This window comes from Ceratotherium simum, chromosome 2, assembly GCF_057802395.1.
Source record: "Ceratotherium simum simum isolate JZ-2026a chromosome 2, ASM5780239v1, whole genome shotgun sequence".
NCBI lineage: Eukaryota > Metazoa > Chordata > Mammalia > Perissodactyla > Rhinocerotidae > Ceratotherium > Ceratotherium simum.
The window spans coordinates 10,298,007-10,316,540 of record NC_141901.1 but is presented as its reverse complement, the minus strand read 5'-3'; the positions used below and the strand labels follow the sequence as shown (position 1 = coordinate 10,316,540).

Here is an 18,534-nt window from a genome sequence, read left to right as displayed (position 1 = left end):
TTTATATGGCTGATTCCTACAGGTATCAGCTTTCATTCATCCATTCAACAAATATTTAATGAGTCCCTAATACGTGCTAGAAACTATAATGGGAACTGGTGACTAAATGATGAGTAAGACCAATGCAATCCCGGTCTTCCTAGAGCTAACATTCTTATGGAAGAGATAAATAACATAGAAGAAAACAAATCAGGATCACATACTGGAATAAATACTATAAAAGGTGATGAAGAAGGCAGGAGGCAATATAGACCCAGTTGACATTTGGACTCAATGAGTAAGCCATGGAAAGAACTAGTGAGAAAGAATTCCAAGTAGAAGAAATAGCAAATACAAAAGCCCAGATGTAAGAAAAGCCTTATTGAGCAACAGAAAGGAGGCGATGATAGCTAGAGCATAATGAGTATGGGAAAGAGTAGTATGAGATGAGATATGGAAAGGAAGGCAGAGAAGCCTGAGGCCACCCTTACTGCTAAGGCTATCTAAATAAGTCCCCTTCCCAATCCCAACTCTGTTTTGTTTACCAGAAAATAGCCATGCCTAGTGTAGTACCTAGTACAAAGTAGATATTCAATAAACGTGTTGAACAAATTGTTGTCAAAAGCACCAATCAGCCTAAAGTTCTCACAAATAACAAATGTGGAGCCAGGATTCAAACCAGGTAGTTTGACTTCAGAGTATAAGTTCTGAACCACTACATTATACTGTCCCTGAAAGGCTCCTCCTCTGTTCCTTGAGACCCAGGGTATCTGCTCAACAGAACATCACTATGCACAATGAACCTTCTCCATACCTCTCTTCCATGAAAACTTATCTGTCTCTTCCCCCAAAGCATTCTTCTTAGATAAGTGATAGTTAACCTGATAGTTAACTCTGAACTGACATGTTAATGAATACTAATGGATGCTCAACTCAAATAAGATGTCCATTTTTTTTATTGACGTTTTAATAGTTTATAACATGGTGAAATTTTTGGTTGTACATTTTTGTTTGTCCATCACCATATATATGTCTCCCTTCACCCCTTGTGCCCACCCTCTACCCCCACTGCCCCTGGTAACCACAATACAGTTTTCTCTGTCCATGTGTTGGTTTATATTCCATATATGAATCAGATCATACAGTGTTTGTCTTTCTCTTTCTGGCTTATTTCACTTAACATAATACCCTCTAGGCCCATCCATGTTGTCACAAATGGGATGATTTTGTGTTTTTTTATGGCTGAGTAGTATTCCATTGTATGTATATACCACATCTTCTTGATCCAATCATCAGTCGAGGGACACTTGGGTTGCTTCCACTTCTTGGCTATGGTGAATAATGCTGCAATGAACATAGGGGTGCATAAGCCTCTTTGGATTGTTGATTTCAGGTTCGTTGGACAGATTCCCAGTAGTGGGATAGCTGGATCATAGGGTATTTCTATTTTTAATTCTTTGAGGAATCTCCATACCGTTTTCCATACAGGCTGCACCAGTTTACATTCCCACCAGCTGTGTATGAAGGTTCCTGTTTCTCCACATCCTCTCCAACATTTGTTGTTTTTTGTCTTGGTGATTATAGCCATTCTAATTGGCGTGAGGTGATATCTTAGTGTCGTTTTGATCTGTATTTCCCTGATGATTAGTGATGTTGAACATCTTTTCATGTGCCTATTGGCCATCTATATAGGTCATCTGTATATCTTCTTTGGAGAAGTGTCTGTTCATTTCCTCTGCCCCTTTTTTGATCAGGTTGTTTGTTTTTCTGTTGTTCAGTTGTGTGATTTCTTTATATATTATGGAGATTAACCCCTTGTCAGATATATGTTTTGCAAATATTTTCTCCCAGCTGGTGGGCTGTCTGTTTATCTTGAGTCTGGTTTCATTTGTCTTGTAGAAGCTCTTTAATCTGATGAAGTCCCACTTGCTTATTTTTTCTTTAGTTTCCCTAGTCTGGGTAGGCGTGTCATCCAAAAAGATTCCTTTATGACCAATGTCATAGCTACTTTGTCAAATATGTGTGGTTTTATTTCTGGGCTTTCAATTCTGTTCTGTTGATCTGTATGTCTGTTTTTGTACCAGTACCATGCTGTTTTGACTACTATTGCTTGGTAGTATGTTTTGGAGTCAGGGATTGTGATGCCTCCAGCTTTGTTCCTTTTTCTTAGGATTGCTTTAGCTATTCGGGGTCTTTTGTTGCCTCATAAGAATTTCAGTATTCTTTTTTCTATTTCCATGAAGAATGTCATCGGGATTCTGATTGGGATTGCATTGAATCTGTAGATTGCTTTAGGTAGTATGGACATTTTAACTATGTTTATTCTTCCAATCCATGTGTATGGGACGTCTTTCCATTTCTTTATGTCATCATTGATTTCGCTCAATAATGTCTTGTAGCTTTCATTGTATAGGTCTTTCACCTCCTTGGTAAGATTTATTCCTAGATATTTTAATCTTTTTGATGCAATTGTACATGGTATTATCTTTTTGAGCTGTCTTTCTGTTAGTTCATTATTAGCACACAGAAATGCAACTGATTTTTGTAGATTGATTTTGTACCCTGCGACTTCACTGTAGTTGTTGATTATTTCTAATAGTTGGAATCCAATGGATTCTTTAGGGTTTTCTATGTATAAAATCATGTCATCTGCAAATAGTGAGAGTTTCACTTCTTCGTTGCCTATTTGGATTATTTTTATTCCTTTTTCTTGCCTAACTGCTCTGGCCAAAACCTCCAGTACTATGTTGACTAAGAGTGGTGAGAGTGGGCAGCCTTGTCTCATTCCTGTTCTCAGAGGAATGGCTTTCAGCCTTTCCCTGTTGAGTATGATGTTGGCTGTGGGTTTGTCATAAATAGCTTTATTATGTTGAGGTACTTTCGTTCTATACCCATTTTGTTGAAAAATCAACAAAATCAAGTGGGATTTATACCACGGATGCAGGGATGGTTCAACATCCGCAAATCAATCAATATGATACAACACATCAGCAAAACAAAGAATAAAAACCACATGGTGATCTCAATCGATGCAAAGAAGGCATTTGACAAGATACAACATCCATTTATGATAAAAAACTCTCTGTCCACCAAAAGGTGTAACATGCACACAACTGGAATTTAAGAAGGAGAAGAAAGAATGAAGAAAAAGAAATAGTTGAAGTAATAATGGCCAAGAATTTTAACAAAATTAATGACAGATTCCAAACCACAGATCCAGGAAGCTCAGAAAACACCAAAAGTGATACACACAGGGGACAAAAATGCACCTAGGCATATCATATTCACACTGCAGAGAAGGAAAAAAACAGAACAGAATATCCAAGAACTGGGGGATAATACCCAAAGGTACAAGATGAATTCCAGAAGGAGAAGAAAGAAGGGACACAGCAGGAGAAACATTTAAAGTAATAATACCCAAGGATTTTCCAAAATTAATAACAAACACCAACCACTGTTTCAACAAACTCAGAAAACACCAAAAACGATATATCTGAGGGAAAAAAATGCACTGAGTCATATCATATTCAAACTGCACAAAACCAAAAACAAAGAGAAAATCTTAAAAGACAGAGGGGAAAAACACCTTACCCACAGAGAAACAAAGATAAGAATTATAGTGGACTTTTTATCAAAAACCACAGAGGCAGAAGAGAGTGTTTAAAATGTAAACATTTACAGTGTAGACACAAAAAACCACCAGTCTAGTATTCTAAATCTAGATAAAACAGAAGGAAAAATAAAGATTTTTTCAGACAAGCGAAACTGATGAAATTCATTGCCAGCAGACCTGCCCTGAAAGAAATGTTAAAAGAAGTTCTTCAGGCAGAAGGAAAATTGTACAGTGAAAAACTTGGATCTACATAAATAAAAGGAAGAGTATGGAAGAAGATATGTAAAAGATAACTGTTTAAAGCTCTAATAGTAGATGTATTGGATAATTATAGCACATAGATAAAGTAAATTTATAACAGCAATGGCAAAAGGAGAAGATGGAGGAATTGGAAATGTCCTGTTATAAGGCATTACACATATATGGGTTATAAGCAAGCTATATCATTTGAAGTGGACTTAGATTAGTCAAAAAAAAATATATATATATACAGCAAACTCTAAAACAATCATTAAAAGAAATTTTAAGAAGTATAATTGACACACTAAGAGAAGAGCTAAACTGGAATCATATAAAATGCTCAATTAAAACCAGAGAAAATAGATAAAGAAAAAAAAGGAAGCTAAAAGTAAATGCAATGAATAGAAAACAGAAACATGGTACACCTTAATCCAACTATATCAATAATCACTTCAATATGAATGTTCTAAAAATATCAACCAAAAGACAGAAATTGTCAGAGTGGATAAGAAAACAAGACCAAACTATATATTACGTACAAGAAATGCACTTTAAATATAGAGGCTCAGATAGGTCAAAAGGAAAAGGATGGAGAAAGATATGCCATGCTAACACCAATCAAAAGAAATCTAGAAGACCAGAAGTACCACACTCTAACCCAATCTTCCTCATCAGGGTTGAAAGCCGGGAACCATCAAGATGCCAGCTTACTGCTCTTCTCTCATAGACCCCGATACCAAACCCACTGGAAACACAGCACTATTAATTACTGGAAGTCAGTTCGAAGGACCTGCCCCCAGAGAGAAAAAAGATACAGATATTGTAGTTGAAGCTATCTATTACTTCAAGGTTAACGTCTTCTTCAAAAACTATGAAATTAAGAATGAAGCTGATAGGAACTTGATATATGTAACTCTACATTTCTAAGTGTCTCAAGAAACTCCAAAAGTACAATTCCAAAAGCAAGGGTAAGAGAGAAATGTATACACTGGAAATTACCAATTTTCCCCTTCTTGGAAAGCCTCATTTTCCACTTAATGCAATTTATGCCAAACCTGCAAACAAGCAGAAAGATGAAGAGTTGAGAGTCTCCTTACAGCAGCTAAGGCAAGAGACTGAGATTTTGTGAAAAAGTTTTTGACCCTCAGAATGATAAACCTAGTAAGTGGTAGACTTGCTTTGCAAAGAGAGAGTTCATGAACAAGAGTCTTTCAGGACCTGGACAGTAAATGGAGCCTGGGTAGACAATGTCTTCAAAGCTACAGGCAGCATTTTACAGCATGTAAATATATACAGTCCTTTGCTTTTATTTGATAAAGTTTTATACAGAAGAGAGAAGAAAGCATGTCTTTACTTGAAAAGCTCTTTATCAAGAATTTGGGTATAGGAGGGGAGAGTGGGTTGTGGAAGTGTGACTTGAAATTTTTTGCATATTAAGTTGGTGCTTAATAATAAGTAATAAAGAAATTTCTAACATTCAAAAAAAATAAAAGAGAAAGCTAGAATAGCTATATTGATTTTAGACAAAGCAGATTTCAGAACTAGAAAGATTAACGGAGATTAAGAGGGGTATTTTATAATAATAAAGGGGTCAATTCTCCAAGAAGACATAACAATCCTAAACAAGTATACACCTGACGACAGAGCATCAAAATAGATGAGTGAAAAATGAGAGAACTGAAAGGAGAAATAGACAAATCTACTATTATAGTTGGAGACTTCAGTATCCCTCTCTGAACTTGACAGATGAAGCAGGCAGAAAATTAGTAAGGAGAAAGATGACCTGAATAGCAGTATCAGTCAACTTGATGTGACATTTATAAAATACTCCTTCTAACAAGAGAAGAATACACTTTCTTCTCAAGCTCACAGGCAACATTCACCAAGGGAGACCATATTCTGGGCTATAAAATACACCTTGACAAATTTTAAAAGACAAAATCATACAAATATGTTCTCAAACCATAACAGAATTAAACTAGAAATCAGTAACAGAAAGACAGCTGAAAAATTCCCAAATATTTGGAAATTAAAAAACACAATTCTAAATAACCATGAGTCAAAGACGATGACTCAAGAGAAATTTTAAAACACTGAACTAAACGAAAACGAAAACACAACTTATCAAAAGTTGTGGGATGCAGTGAGCAGTACTTAGAAATTTGTTGCATTGAATGTATATACTAGAAAAGAAAAAAATACCTAAAATCTATAACCTAAGCTTCCTTAGGAACCTTAGGAAACTAGAAAAAGAAGAGCAAATGAAAAGAAATAATAATAAAAAAAAAATCAATGAAATTGAAACAGGAAAACAATACAGAAAAATAAAAAAACAAAAAGATGGTTCTTTGAAAAGATCGATAAAATTGATAAGCCTCTAGCCATGCTACACAAGAACAAGAGAAAACACAAATTACCAATATCAAAAATTAAAGAAGGGTCATCACTACCAATCCCCTGGATATTAAAAGGGTAATAAAGGAATACTACGAACAATTCTATGCCCATAAATTTGGTGACTTAGATGAACTAGATTAGTTCCTTGAAAGAAAGTATCAATTTCACACCAGGAAAAATAGATAACCTGAATAGCCCTATATTTTTAAAGAAATTTAACCAACAATAATTAATAACCTTCCACAAAAAAAGAAAAAAAAGTACCAGACATAGACGGCTTTACTGGCAAATTCTACCATTTAAGGAAAAAATAATATCAATTCTCCACAACCTCTTCCAGAAAATAGGAAAGGAAACACTTCCTAACTCATTCTATGTCAATTGATGCAGAAAATGCACTTGACAAAATTCAACACCCATTCGTGATAAAAACTCGCAGCAAACTAGCAATTAATGGAACTTTCTCAACTTGATAAAGAATATCTACAAAAAACCTACAGCTAACAACATACTTAACTATGAGAGACTGGACACTCTCCCCTTAAGACTGGGAACCTAAGGATGCCCTCTCCCACCAATCTGATTCAACATCATAAGAAATAAAAAGTATATAGATTGAAAAGGAAGAAATAAAACTGTCTTTATTCACCGATTACTTAATTAATTATCTATGTAGGAAATCCCAAAGAATCTACAAAAACACTCCTAGAACTAATAAGTGGGCATAAGAAGGTCACAGGATGCAAGGTCAATATACAAAAGTCAATTTCTTCTCTACATACAAACAATGAACAACTGGAATTTGAAATTTTAAAAAAGCAATATCATTTACAATAGCACAAAAAAATTAAATACACACAAATCTAACAATATATATAGGATCTGTAAGTAGAAATCTACAAAACGCTGATGAAAGAAATTAAAGAAGATCTGAATAAATGGAGAGATACTCAATGTTCATGGATTAGAAAAATCAATATTGTTAAGATGTTGATTCTTCCCAACTTAAAAGCTACTTAGATTCAAAAAATAACATGCCCAAGGGCCAGCCTGGTGGCATAGTGGTTAAGTTCACACGCTCCGCTTCGGTGGCCTGGGGTCCACTGGCTCAGATCCCAGGCGCGGATCTACACACTGCTCATCAAGCCATGTTTTGGCGGCCTCCCATAAATAAAATAGAGGAAGATGGGCACAGATGGTGGCTCAGGGCTAATCTTCCTCAGCAAAAAGAGGAATATTGGCAACGGATGTTAGCTCAGGTTCAATCTTCCTTGCCAAAAAGAATAAACAAATAACTTGCTGAGACTGAATGACCAACTGACAGAGCACTCAACTACAAGCTGAACCATCTGCACAAGGGCAGGGACCATGTCTATTTCTATTTTTTTCACCAACACATCCCCCAGAACAGTGCCTACACATAATATGGGCTAATAAATATCTGTTTAATAAATAAGTCAATTATTTCGGATGCAGCAGGATGGACTCCTGGCATCAAGTAGGAAGTTGGACTGAATGGATTCTAAAGTCACTTAATCTTAAGATTCTCATTCTTGGGGCCGGCCCTGTGGTGTAGTGGTTAAGTGCGCGCGCTCCGCTGCTGGCGGCCCGGGTTCGGATCCCGGGTGCGCACCGTCGCACCGCTTGTCAGGCCATGCTGTGGCGGCCTCCCATATAAAGTGGAGGAAGATCGGCAGGGATGTCAGCTCAGGCCCAGTCTTCCCTCAGCAAAAAGAGGAGGATTGGCATGGATGTTAGCTCAGGGCTGATCTTCTGCGCGCGCGCAGACACACACACACACACACACACACACACACACACACTAAATAAATATTAAGATTCCCATTCTTAGGTGATTTGTAGAAGAATTCCACTTCAACAAGTCAATTCAAAATATAATTTACTAAGTCTACTATTATGCAGCAGTATGCTAAGCAAAATGTAACTTTCTCTTTATGTATGGCAATCTGCTATTATTTCAGATCAAAAGAAACCGGAGTTGGAAAATTTGCAGGAGTCTCTTAAATAATACGGAGCTCGCTGTTCTGTGAACTCAAGACTAATACATCCATTTCAACTCAGTATGTAAAACAGAGCAGTGCATGAAAGCAAAACTGCTTTTAAAGGCTCCCCTATTAAAATCCAAAAATTAGGATGTAAAATCTGACAAAAGATCTTTATGTCTCTTCAGGTACCAAAAGAAAAAACAAAAATAAACTGGGAAGTATAGTCCAGGCATAAATATTTTTATTTTTAAGGTATTTTGAAGCTATATGAGAATAAGAGGCAGAAAACTTATCAATGCTACAGAAAATCTGATATATGTTTCTTCTATTCACCCCCTTCTCCCCTGCTCTGAACCCAAAGGAACTCAATAAATATTTTTGATTGAACTGAATCACTTAAACACAGACTTATCCCCCACACCTATAGCAATTCTACCAATTCTACCAAGTGAAATAGCTTTTAATTCTTACTACAATGCCATATCATTTTTGTCAAATGATATGATATGATATGATATCTAAATTAACATCTCACTTGGAGGCCTAAAACTACAATTTTCACCTATACTAGAAACAGCATAACAACATTCAGCAAAGTCTAACTGGAAGCTGTCTTCTTCCCAAAATAACCAGACACATTCAGAAGTATAAAATCATGGTGCACATGGTCCAATTTCTTTCTGTGCCAAATGTGGTTAGCCTGCTTCTTACTTTTAGATTATGTGTTTGCACCTATTCATTTTCAAGTGGCTCTTGAACTAAAATAGAAAACTGAAAATATGAGTGTGAGTCAAAATTGGATAGGCTGGGAGGACTATTAGGCATAAGAATTAGAATGACTATAGTAGACCCATTACAATGGTGGAAACAGGAAATATTCTTAATTTACAATAATAAAATGTACATGAATAATTTAGAATAACAGTTACCAACCATAATTCTTCTGTGCTTTGAAGAACTAAGCCAGTCCTGGTAAAAACTACCATGACCTCTGTTTACTAAACAGTCCATCTACCATTCTAGTTCTCAGGCAAAAGCCACACGAGTATGTATGTATGCAAGTATGTCCCTGCCCCCGAAAAGGGCACAAAAGGACCTTATTAATGCACATTACTTTAGTGGACATCTATTTTTATTTGTCCAGCAATAATCTCCAAGCCTTTTTTCCTGAGAATAAGCCTTCCCTCTACTCAAATCACATGGCTTTTTTAGAAACCTCAACCCCATAGCCAAACAGATCCAAAGGTGGACACTGAAACCAAACGAGACCAATTAACCCAACACCTAAGATTTTTGGACTGGTTACCAGAGAGCTCATCATGACAGTGTTTCTCCTAGAGCAGAAACTTTTAAGATGTGAACTGGGAATTGTTGGTGGCCATGTTTTCCCCCTTATGAAAAAGGCCAGTATGCAGTGAGAGAGAAAAGTAAATCCTAAACACAGACAAGCAAGCGAGTCTTAATTGAGTCATATCACTTTCTTTGAGTCATTCCTGAGGCCAAGCTCTACCTGTTCCCATCCTCGGTTTTGGTAAATCTATGGTTCCTTTAATTGTATGAAATATCCCTTCCAATAAATTCTTTTTGCATACGCTAATTTAAATTGAGTTTCTGTTATGTGAAGCCTAACAAGACCTAATATAATTATATACTGGCAAAAAGACATACAAGAGGGCCGGCCCCGTGGCTTAGCGGTTAAGTGCGTGCACTCTGCTGCTGGCGGCCCGGGTTCGGATCCCGGGCACACACCGACGCACCGCTTCTCCGGCCATGCTGAGGCCACATCCCACATACAGCAACTAGAAGGATGTGCAGCTATGACATACAACTATCTACTGGGGCTTTGGAGGGAAAAATAAATAAATAAAATCTTTAAAAAAAAAAAAAAAAAAGACATACAAGATATGTTTAATAGGTTGTAGATGGCCATATGGTTTCATATAGTAGAGATGAGAACAGAAATCTAGATGAAGGAATAAGAGAGAATCTGAAAAGTTGAGAATAATTTCCTAGATAAACAATATAGTGGATGTGATGAAGGAAAGGAAAAAAGGTAGAGAAAAGACTTACTTGAAATAATTACTGGGGGAAAAAAAGGATAATACAAGTGTTACTAACAGTCAAAGGATGGTTTAAAAGGCAATATAAGAATGTTTATAACCAAAATAGGAAGCTACCACAGGACAAAGAGGAATTTTAAATGGTAGACACTTTATGATTGTTGCTACATAATATTCCTATGTCATAAAAATAGAATGCAATACAGGAAAACAATTTTATTTAAAAATTTATACTAAGTTGGTAAGATTTATCAGTGACTGTGGTAGATCAGATTATTATTACCAGTTTTTTAGTTCCTCCCTATTATAGAATTGTACATTTATGCCCCTTGCCATGGACTTGGTAATACCTCCCATTAGAGTAAGTGGAGTAAAATATTTCCCTGCCCAATTTTGAACTTAGCCATGTAATTTGCTTTGGTCAATGGAATATCAATAAACAAAACTTAAGTTATTTGTGCTAGAGTTATTTGACTTGGTCTCTTAAGCTTCTGCTATCTGTCATGAGAAGAACATGTCCCAGGAAGCCAATGGACTCAAGACACAGCATGTGAAAAAGACCTGAATGCAATCCACAGCCATAAGTAGAGTCTCCCTCACAGAACCACAGAACCATGAGTTAAAAAACTATGTTTGTTGTAAGCCATAAAACATTTCAGCATTGTTATATAGCATTACCACAACAGCTGACTAATTCAGTGACCTATTTTTAAATTTCTTCAGGATTATTATACTATCTTTAGAGTAAATAAAAACCAGCAAAAGCTAACACTAACAAATCAATCTCTCAAGGAGATATCAATATGGTTCTTCAACTATTACCTAAAAATTCCATGATTTCTATAATTATTATTTAGATTTCACTGAATTAAAATGTACCTCAATAGGCTATCCTTCTAATACTAATATTCAACTCTAGGTATACTCAGTTGTGTAAAACGCTGACCCATGCATTATACTGTAGTTTAGAAAAGCCTACTCAGCAGTATCTCCTAGGCAATAATATAAATGAAAATAAACATACTCAAAATTTTTAATGAGGACTGACTTTAGCTCTATATTTTTCTCTTGGTTTTTTTGCTATAATTATATATGCAATCTATTCAAGAGTAAGGTTGATAAAATTATATACATCATATAGTCACTTCTTGTCTGGAAAACCAAGGATTGTCAGCTATACAATTCAGAGTTCCATAAACTTGGCTTAAGACTAATAATCAGCTTTGTGCCCAGCAGGTACAAGCATATGGTCAAGAGGAAAAAAATCCATCACAAGACACAATACACTAAAGAGTCCACATAACTTTAGCCTCCCTTCCTCTGCTGGTGTAATAAAACCAAAGTCTTGTAATCTTTGGGTCACCATCTGATACTTGGGGTATGTTGTGTGATGCTACACAAAGCACATAAGACAGTGAAAAATCTTGAGTTCTTACTGGCCCAATGTCTCCATGGGAAAGGAATCTCACTTCTATGAACACACTGGTGGTTTCTTTATCTGAAAAATAAGAGGTTAGACTAGTTGATCTCCAAGATCTCTAAGCTCTAAAAATTCTACACATCATTTATTTTACAAATATACCTGTATATGAAGTAAAAATAGAACACAGATGAAAAAGCTGAGGCACAAAGAAATTAAATAATTTCTCTAAAAAGTTACAGAGCCAGAAGTAGAACCTAGAAATCCTCAGTTAAGAAATCTACTTACTAGCGTATTACCTTTCCAAGGTCTGGTAATTACCACACTATTACAAACATTTTGATTCCAGTCAATTGTCTCTTCTGCCCTCACATAATACACTCTATGAAAGTACAGCTAAAATACAACACTAAGCAGAATTAAGAGGGAAAAGGAGTGAATTAAGGTTTACTATGTAAACCTTATGTAGCTCCTACATAATTGGCACTAAGTTAACAGAGGAAATGGTAATTACCAATTGGTTGGGTCTAGCATAGAAAAACTCAAGGTAGTAACCAAAACATCATGAACTTGGCAACCAGACATGCTTCCTGAAGCTAAGGGGAAGTACTCAGGGATTACCCTCTTCAATTATTTGATCCACACAAGATCAGCAGTCAGGGGAGCCTCGGTCATTGCCCAAGAAGATACAAAATCAACACAACTAAAGAAAAGAAGTCAAATGATTTTTTTTATTGATTGATTTTTATTTTCCTATTAAAGCCTACGAGCAAAGATCTGACTTCTGTCTTTGAAGTACAGAGCCTTCTGGGTTAGTAAACCAGTATTTCTTGTTAGTAAACACTGAGTATTTCTGAGATTGGTTAGTAAACACTGAGTATTTCTGAGATATGCCTGACTTAACACCTTTTAGCCCATCAGAAGAAATTCAAATATATGGTACTCAAAGCTTCTTGGCATACAGTGTGCATATGTATGTTTGTATGCGTGTATGCATTTATATCTGCCCAGTTCTAGAGAAATAATGATCCATATAAAAGAGTTAGAATTCATGAAAATCTTTCAAATTTTTCAAGAAAAGGCATTTTTCCTTGATTTGGTAGAATTTATTCAAAGAAGAGCCTTTGTTTAAGACTACTTCCTAATCTTTCCAGTAAAATGATTCAGCAGGATGCTTACGAGGAAAGTTAAGAAACATGAAAAGTTTTTAAATCCTAAAAAAAGGACTTCCAAATTCTGTTGCATAAAAATAAACAAAAACAAAAATAAAAACATCAAGAATAATCTGAAGAAGCTAATATTTAGGAAACATTATGACATACACCTAAAATTTCATAAGTAGTTTCTATGAAATTATACAATGTCACGTGTCTACAAAAGCAAAGGGGAAGAAGGTCTCACTGAGTTAAAACTATAAACTATACTCAGTCACTGTTAATGGTAAAATAAAATAAAAATTGTTCTAGTGCTAGATTTTTCTACTTTACAAGTTTTTAGTCTCACAAAGCAAACAAAATCCAAAGGTACTTTATATAGTTAGAAGAGCAAATTATTCAATGGCCTCATAACCATTTCTATTGAATATCCCATCTAAAGGATGTTTTTAAACGCTTTCTGATGTTTTAAACAGGAAAAGTGTGATAAATATACAAAGCATCAGGAATCCAAAATTGACAGTTTCTCATGTTGCTAAATCTGCATGTTGATGTCCATCTTCCTATCTGTCATATTTTTGAAACCTGGGTCACAAGCCACAATAAACTTGCTGCCATACTGAGGGCAGAGATTGGAATATTAGAGCCACAGGGTCTCTAATGTTACTCACACAGAATTCAGTTAATTTTTTTAACAAGCATTCACTATTGTTGCTGATGTTGAACACTTATTCTTTGACAGACGCAGTTATAAGACTGTCTTCTCCAACTGGCTATCTAAGGGACATTTCAAACTCAATCCATTTAAAAATCATATTTCCAATCTTTCCCCAACCTACCCACCCCTAACCCCACACACCTTCCTGCATACTTTCTCAACTCAGTTGATGGCAACTCCATCCTTCTAGTTACTCTGGACAAAAATATTAGTCCTGCTACTCCTCTCTTTTTCTCCTTTCTCAAACTGTCTCTCTCCTTCTCTCTCACCTTACGCCTACAATGTCAGCAAATTCCTTTGGCTCTACCTTCAAATTATATCCAGAAATCATCCATTTCTCACCACCTCCACTGCCACTCCCCAGTCCCAGCCACCATCATCTCTCACCTAGATTATTCTAAAAGCCTCCTAACTAGTGTCTCTGCTTCTTTACTTGCTCCCCTATGGTCTACTTTCAAATGCAGTCAGAATGATCCTTTTAATTTAGCTTGTCAGTCCTCTGATCAAACCCTCCAATGGCTCCCCTATTTCACTCATAATAAAAGCCAAATGACCTTCAAAGCCATTACAGGCCTGTACAATATGCCTCTACAAACTTACCCCTCTTTACTACTACCCTCACCCCATTTTACCTTACCTTTGTGACTTATTTCTTACAACTCTCCCCCTTGTTGACTTAGCTCCATCTAAAACGATCTCCGTGCTTTCTCTCAAACAATCCTGGCATACTTGCTCCAGCTGTTCCAAAACAGAACACTCTTATCCCAGATATCTGCTTGGCTGACAACACTTTTAGTCCCCTGTTCATATCTTTGCTGAAATCTCATTCTCTTGAGAAACCTACCTTGATTACCTTATCTAATACTGCTTCCCCACCAACTTCCAATCCCCCTTTATCCTGCTCTACTTACTCTTTTTTCCAGAACACTTATTTTCTAACATACAATCTAATTTACTTTTGTATTATATTTACTGTTTGTTGTCTGTCTCTCCCACTAGAAGGTAACATCCTCAAAGGCAAGGATCTTTGTTTTATTCACTGATGTAACCCAAGCACCTAGAAGAATGCTTTGCATATAGCAGACACGTAAATATTTGCTGAATAAATGAATGAATGAATGAATATCCAAGATGAGTAAACTCAAAGTTCCTAAAATTCAAGTAGCCATCTAGTACCACACAGCCTGATCAGGACTTTGCCTCTAAAGGAACATGATAAGAGCACTGATGGTTTCTTTCATTGGGTAACTAACCAGCATACACTCTTGACATTATACAGAACCTCCAAGGGTTTATGTTATAATGAGGTAACTTTTAAAGGAAGACAAAGTGAAATAAAATTAACGTTAGAGACCTCCTTATCAAATTTCTCATTTGTGCAAGGAAAACGAGAACACTGACTAGATAGTCAATCATATTAAGAAATTATTGCTGATATTTTTCAGACTGTGAGGATGGTGCTATCTTTAGGAGAGAGTCCTTGTCTTTTAGCAATACATAGTAAAATAGTTACAAATTAAATGATACGAGGTCTGAGATTTGCTTCATATAATCTGGGGTAGACACAGAAAAAACTAGATTGGTCATCACTTAATAATTGCTGAAGTTGGTAAAAGGTCATAGAAATATTTATATCATTTGCCCTGATTTTATATGTTTGAAATTTGCCAAATAAAAACAATAAAAAAGCAAAGTAACAATAGCATGGAAAGTAAATTTTAAAAAAATAAATAAAAACAAAAGCCTATATTTTCTTTAGCATCTAGCACGTTATGTGACACCTAAATAAGATAAATAAATGATGAAAGAATAAGGAACAGTTCCTATAAACTACTATAATGACAAGAGCAGATTAAAACAAAAATTAATGACCAAAGTGAGCAGCTCCTTCAGAGTCAAAGAAAAATGACATGCAAAGCGATACCCACAGTGATCTCAGATTTGGATGACCAGAACAGAATGGGAACACATTGAAAAGACTTTTCAACTTTTTTCAAGATAAAAGGCTCTATACTTTATTCTATAAAGGTCATTTATATAAATACAAATTATAATCAACAGGGACAAGAGAACATGGCTGAAATTTTAGGTACCAAATAACACTGCAGCTTAATTATTAGAAATACAAAGATCAGTGTGACTAGCAAACAAATATAGCAGGAAATACTACCTCAATCCCAGAAAGATCAAGAAAGCAAAAAAATTTTAAAGGCATAGAAAATTTAAATCTTAGAAGTACAAAGGTAGTATAAACCAGATATAACAAAATTTGTATGCTTTAAAACATAACTTGTACTACTTCTGGAAGCAGTTTCAAAAATCTCCCCAGATGATGAAATCTAGTCTAGAAAAACGATATTAGCTTGTGGGGTTATGGTCAAAAACAATTTTTTGAGAGCCACCCATCTAGCTCATGTATAGATAAATGTTTGTTTGTTTGTTTTAGTTCACATTCAAGTAACTGGAGATAAAAATCTAATGGACTAAATCAAGTACAAAAAGGTATAAAATTTTCCAATCAGGAATAGAGACTGTTATTTATGCCAGGTGATTCTGGTAATTTGCCAAAGAGTAAACATGATAGGTGTATTTCACATTCTAGGAATACCAGATGGTTAGCTACCACTTACATGAGAGCTTATATAAAAACATCTCAAGTATCTATTTTAGTTTGATATTCTCTTGCCTCTTACTCTTACTTGCCACACAATCTCAAATTCTTAATAAAAACAATGAATGTACAACTATTTTAATTACTTTTAGTTTCTCTTTAGAGAAAGAAATGCCCAGACTGGACCTTCAGCATGGATTTTAGAGTCATAGAAACCAAAAATAAACTTTGCCCTATGAGTTAAGATTTGCAAAACACAAAAAAAAAATAAACAAGAGAAAGGGAGATTAAATTGGCTCCCACAATAATGGAGGAATACACTATTAAGGAACTAATTAACAGAACTACTGATCTTTAAAAAGAGAATGCTTTGGAATAGAGGAAAAATATATGAAAAAAATTCCCTCCACTGATATATGTGACTCAAGACCCTATTGGTCAAGTAGGTAAAATAACCTGAAATTCAGGTCTGATATGTCCCACAATTTTAAGTGTTTATATTGAAGGCATTAAATTTTTTTTTTAATTTGCTTACTAATATGCATTTTAAAATATTACTTTTATGCCATTAATGCCCAGTACAGTGCAATACACCCTACTGCTGATCAGAAAATCTCATTTCCTTTTTGATTACTATAAATATTTTCACTTTGGAAAGACTTATTTTCATGTAACCTAAACAATCATCTTTTTTTTTTTTTTTAATTTTATTTATTTATTTATTTTTTCCCCCAAAGCCCCAGTAGACAGTTGTACGTCATAGCTGCACATCCTTCTAGTTGCTGTATGTAGGACGCAGCCTCAGCATGGCCGGAGAAGCGGTGTGTCGGTGCGGCCCGGGTTCGGATCCCAGCAGCAGAGCATGCACACTTAACCGCTAAGCCACGGGGCTGGCCCTAAACAATCATCTTAATAAATCAAAATACTATGCCAGATTTCAAAGAGTTAAAAATTCACCTGTTTTTAATTTGCTCTCATTAAGTCAAGTCCCTGAATCTAGGGATGATTTATTGTATCTCTCCCGCTCTAAAAGCCAAAATTATTATCCCAATCTGCAATATCATTGTGGGATGGGCTTAGTACAGTGAATAACTCCATAATGAACCAGACAATAATGTGTTTATTACTTCATGGAACTCTTAAAAGGCCTTTCTCTGTGTGTTATAAACAAGATCTAAACCATATATATTAGAGATTTAGACATTTTAATCATTACAGCACAAATATCTAAATGTCAAGAAAAGCAGCAATTATTTATCAGGAACTATTCAACGGTTTTATAGTCTCCAAATACACTCAACACCTTAGAACAGTGATTCTCAAGGGCAGGCAAAAGAACCCCAAACATCCCATGGATAGGGAGAAGGGAAAGAGGACAAGTCATAATAAGTATCTGTGCTTTGAAAAAAGTTCCTAGCTGACTGTGATATACACATCCAACCATTTTAAATATGCCCATCCTGGAGGCCTTATGCTATGAAATCTTCTTATCTAATTTAATTTATACAGTATTCATCTAACCAATTATTATTAGGTATATCCTCTGTGACAGGTATCATGGCAAACACTGAAAATATATTCATATAAAATGAGGTTCTCTGCTCTCCAGGAAAAGGTGCCAATCACCTGCCCAGAACTTCAAGAATATCTATATATTATAACATAAACCACAACAGATTTTTTAAAAGCAAGAGATCAGCAGTACTGTGTTATGCATAAGGAATAGATAATCAAGCAACATGGCATTGAAAGGGGTTATCTGTGCGCGTCAGAGGGCTTATTTGTGCATGAGCAACAGAAGGGAACAAATTAAGAAGGGAACAAATTCTATGGTTTTTCAAAGTATATTAAGTGGAGCATTGAGGAATTTTTTCACCAAGAGGGATCTAAACATATCTCCCACTGACCACCATGGATGAGATGGGGCAGAGTTTGAGTTTGGGACTAAACCTACTTACAAGAGTTCAAGCTCTTTGAGATACTGACAATGCAGGCCATTAAAGCCTTAACCATTAAGCCCCCACCAACCACAGGAGTCAGACACACTCACACCTGGGTTTAATCCTACCTCCACAATTTACAAGCTTTATGACCTTAGGTAAGTAAATCTCTCTAAACTTCAACTTCATCAAGTTTAAAATAGGAGAAATAATAATATCTACCTTAGAGTTGTAGGGAAAGATGAAATGATAGAATGCACGCAAAAGCACTTGGCATACTGCCTGGCACATTAAAAAAAGGTGAATACATAGCAGCGATTATCATTTACGGTTCTTTTCAATGATACTGTGAATCCTGGATTAGTCAGTGCAGGGGCTTTTCCAGTATCACCTACC

The 18,534-nt window shown here is 35.6% G+C and overlaps 1 protein-coding gene and 1 pseudogene across 2 annotated transcripts in view; one reads left to right on the top strand and one right to left on the bottom strand.

Moving 5' to 3' along the window:
* RABGAP1L (RAB GTPase activating protein 1 like) overlaps positions 1–18,534 on the bottom strand; it is a 701,003-nt gene that overhangs the window by 622,896 nt on the left and 59,573 nt on the right. Inside the window, exon 2 of one of the 2 annotated variants that reach the window (XM_087438180.1) lies at positions 11,732–11,793. The exons of the other annotated variant lie outside the window; for it this stretch is intronic. The gene's annotated coding sequence lies outside the window, so the exon portion shown is untranslated. The remainder of the gene's footprint in view (positions 1–11,731; positions 11,794–18,534) is intronic. 2 annotated transcript variants of the gene reach the window in all.
* Positions 4,532–5,061, top strand: LOC101397829 (actin-related protein 2/3 complex subunit 3 pseudogene; annotated as a pseudogene).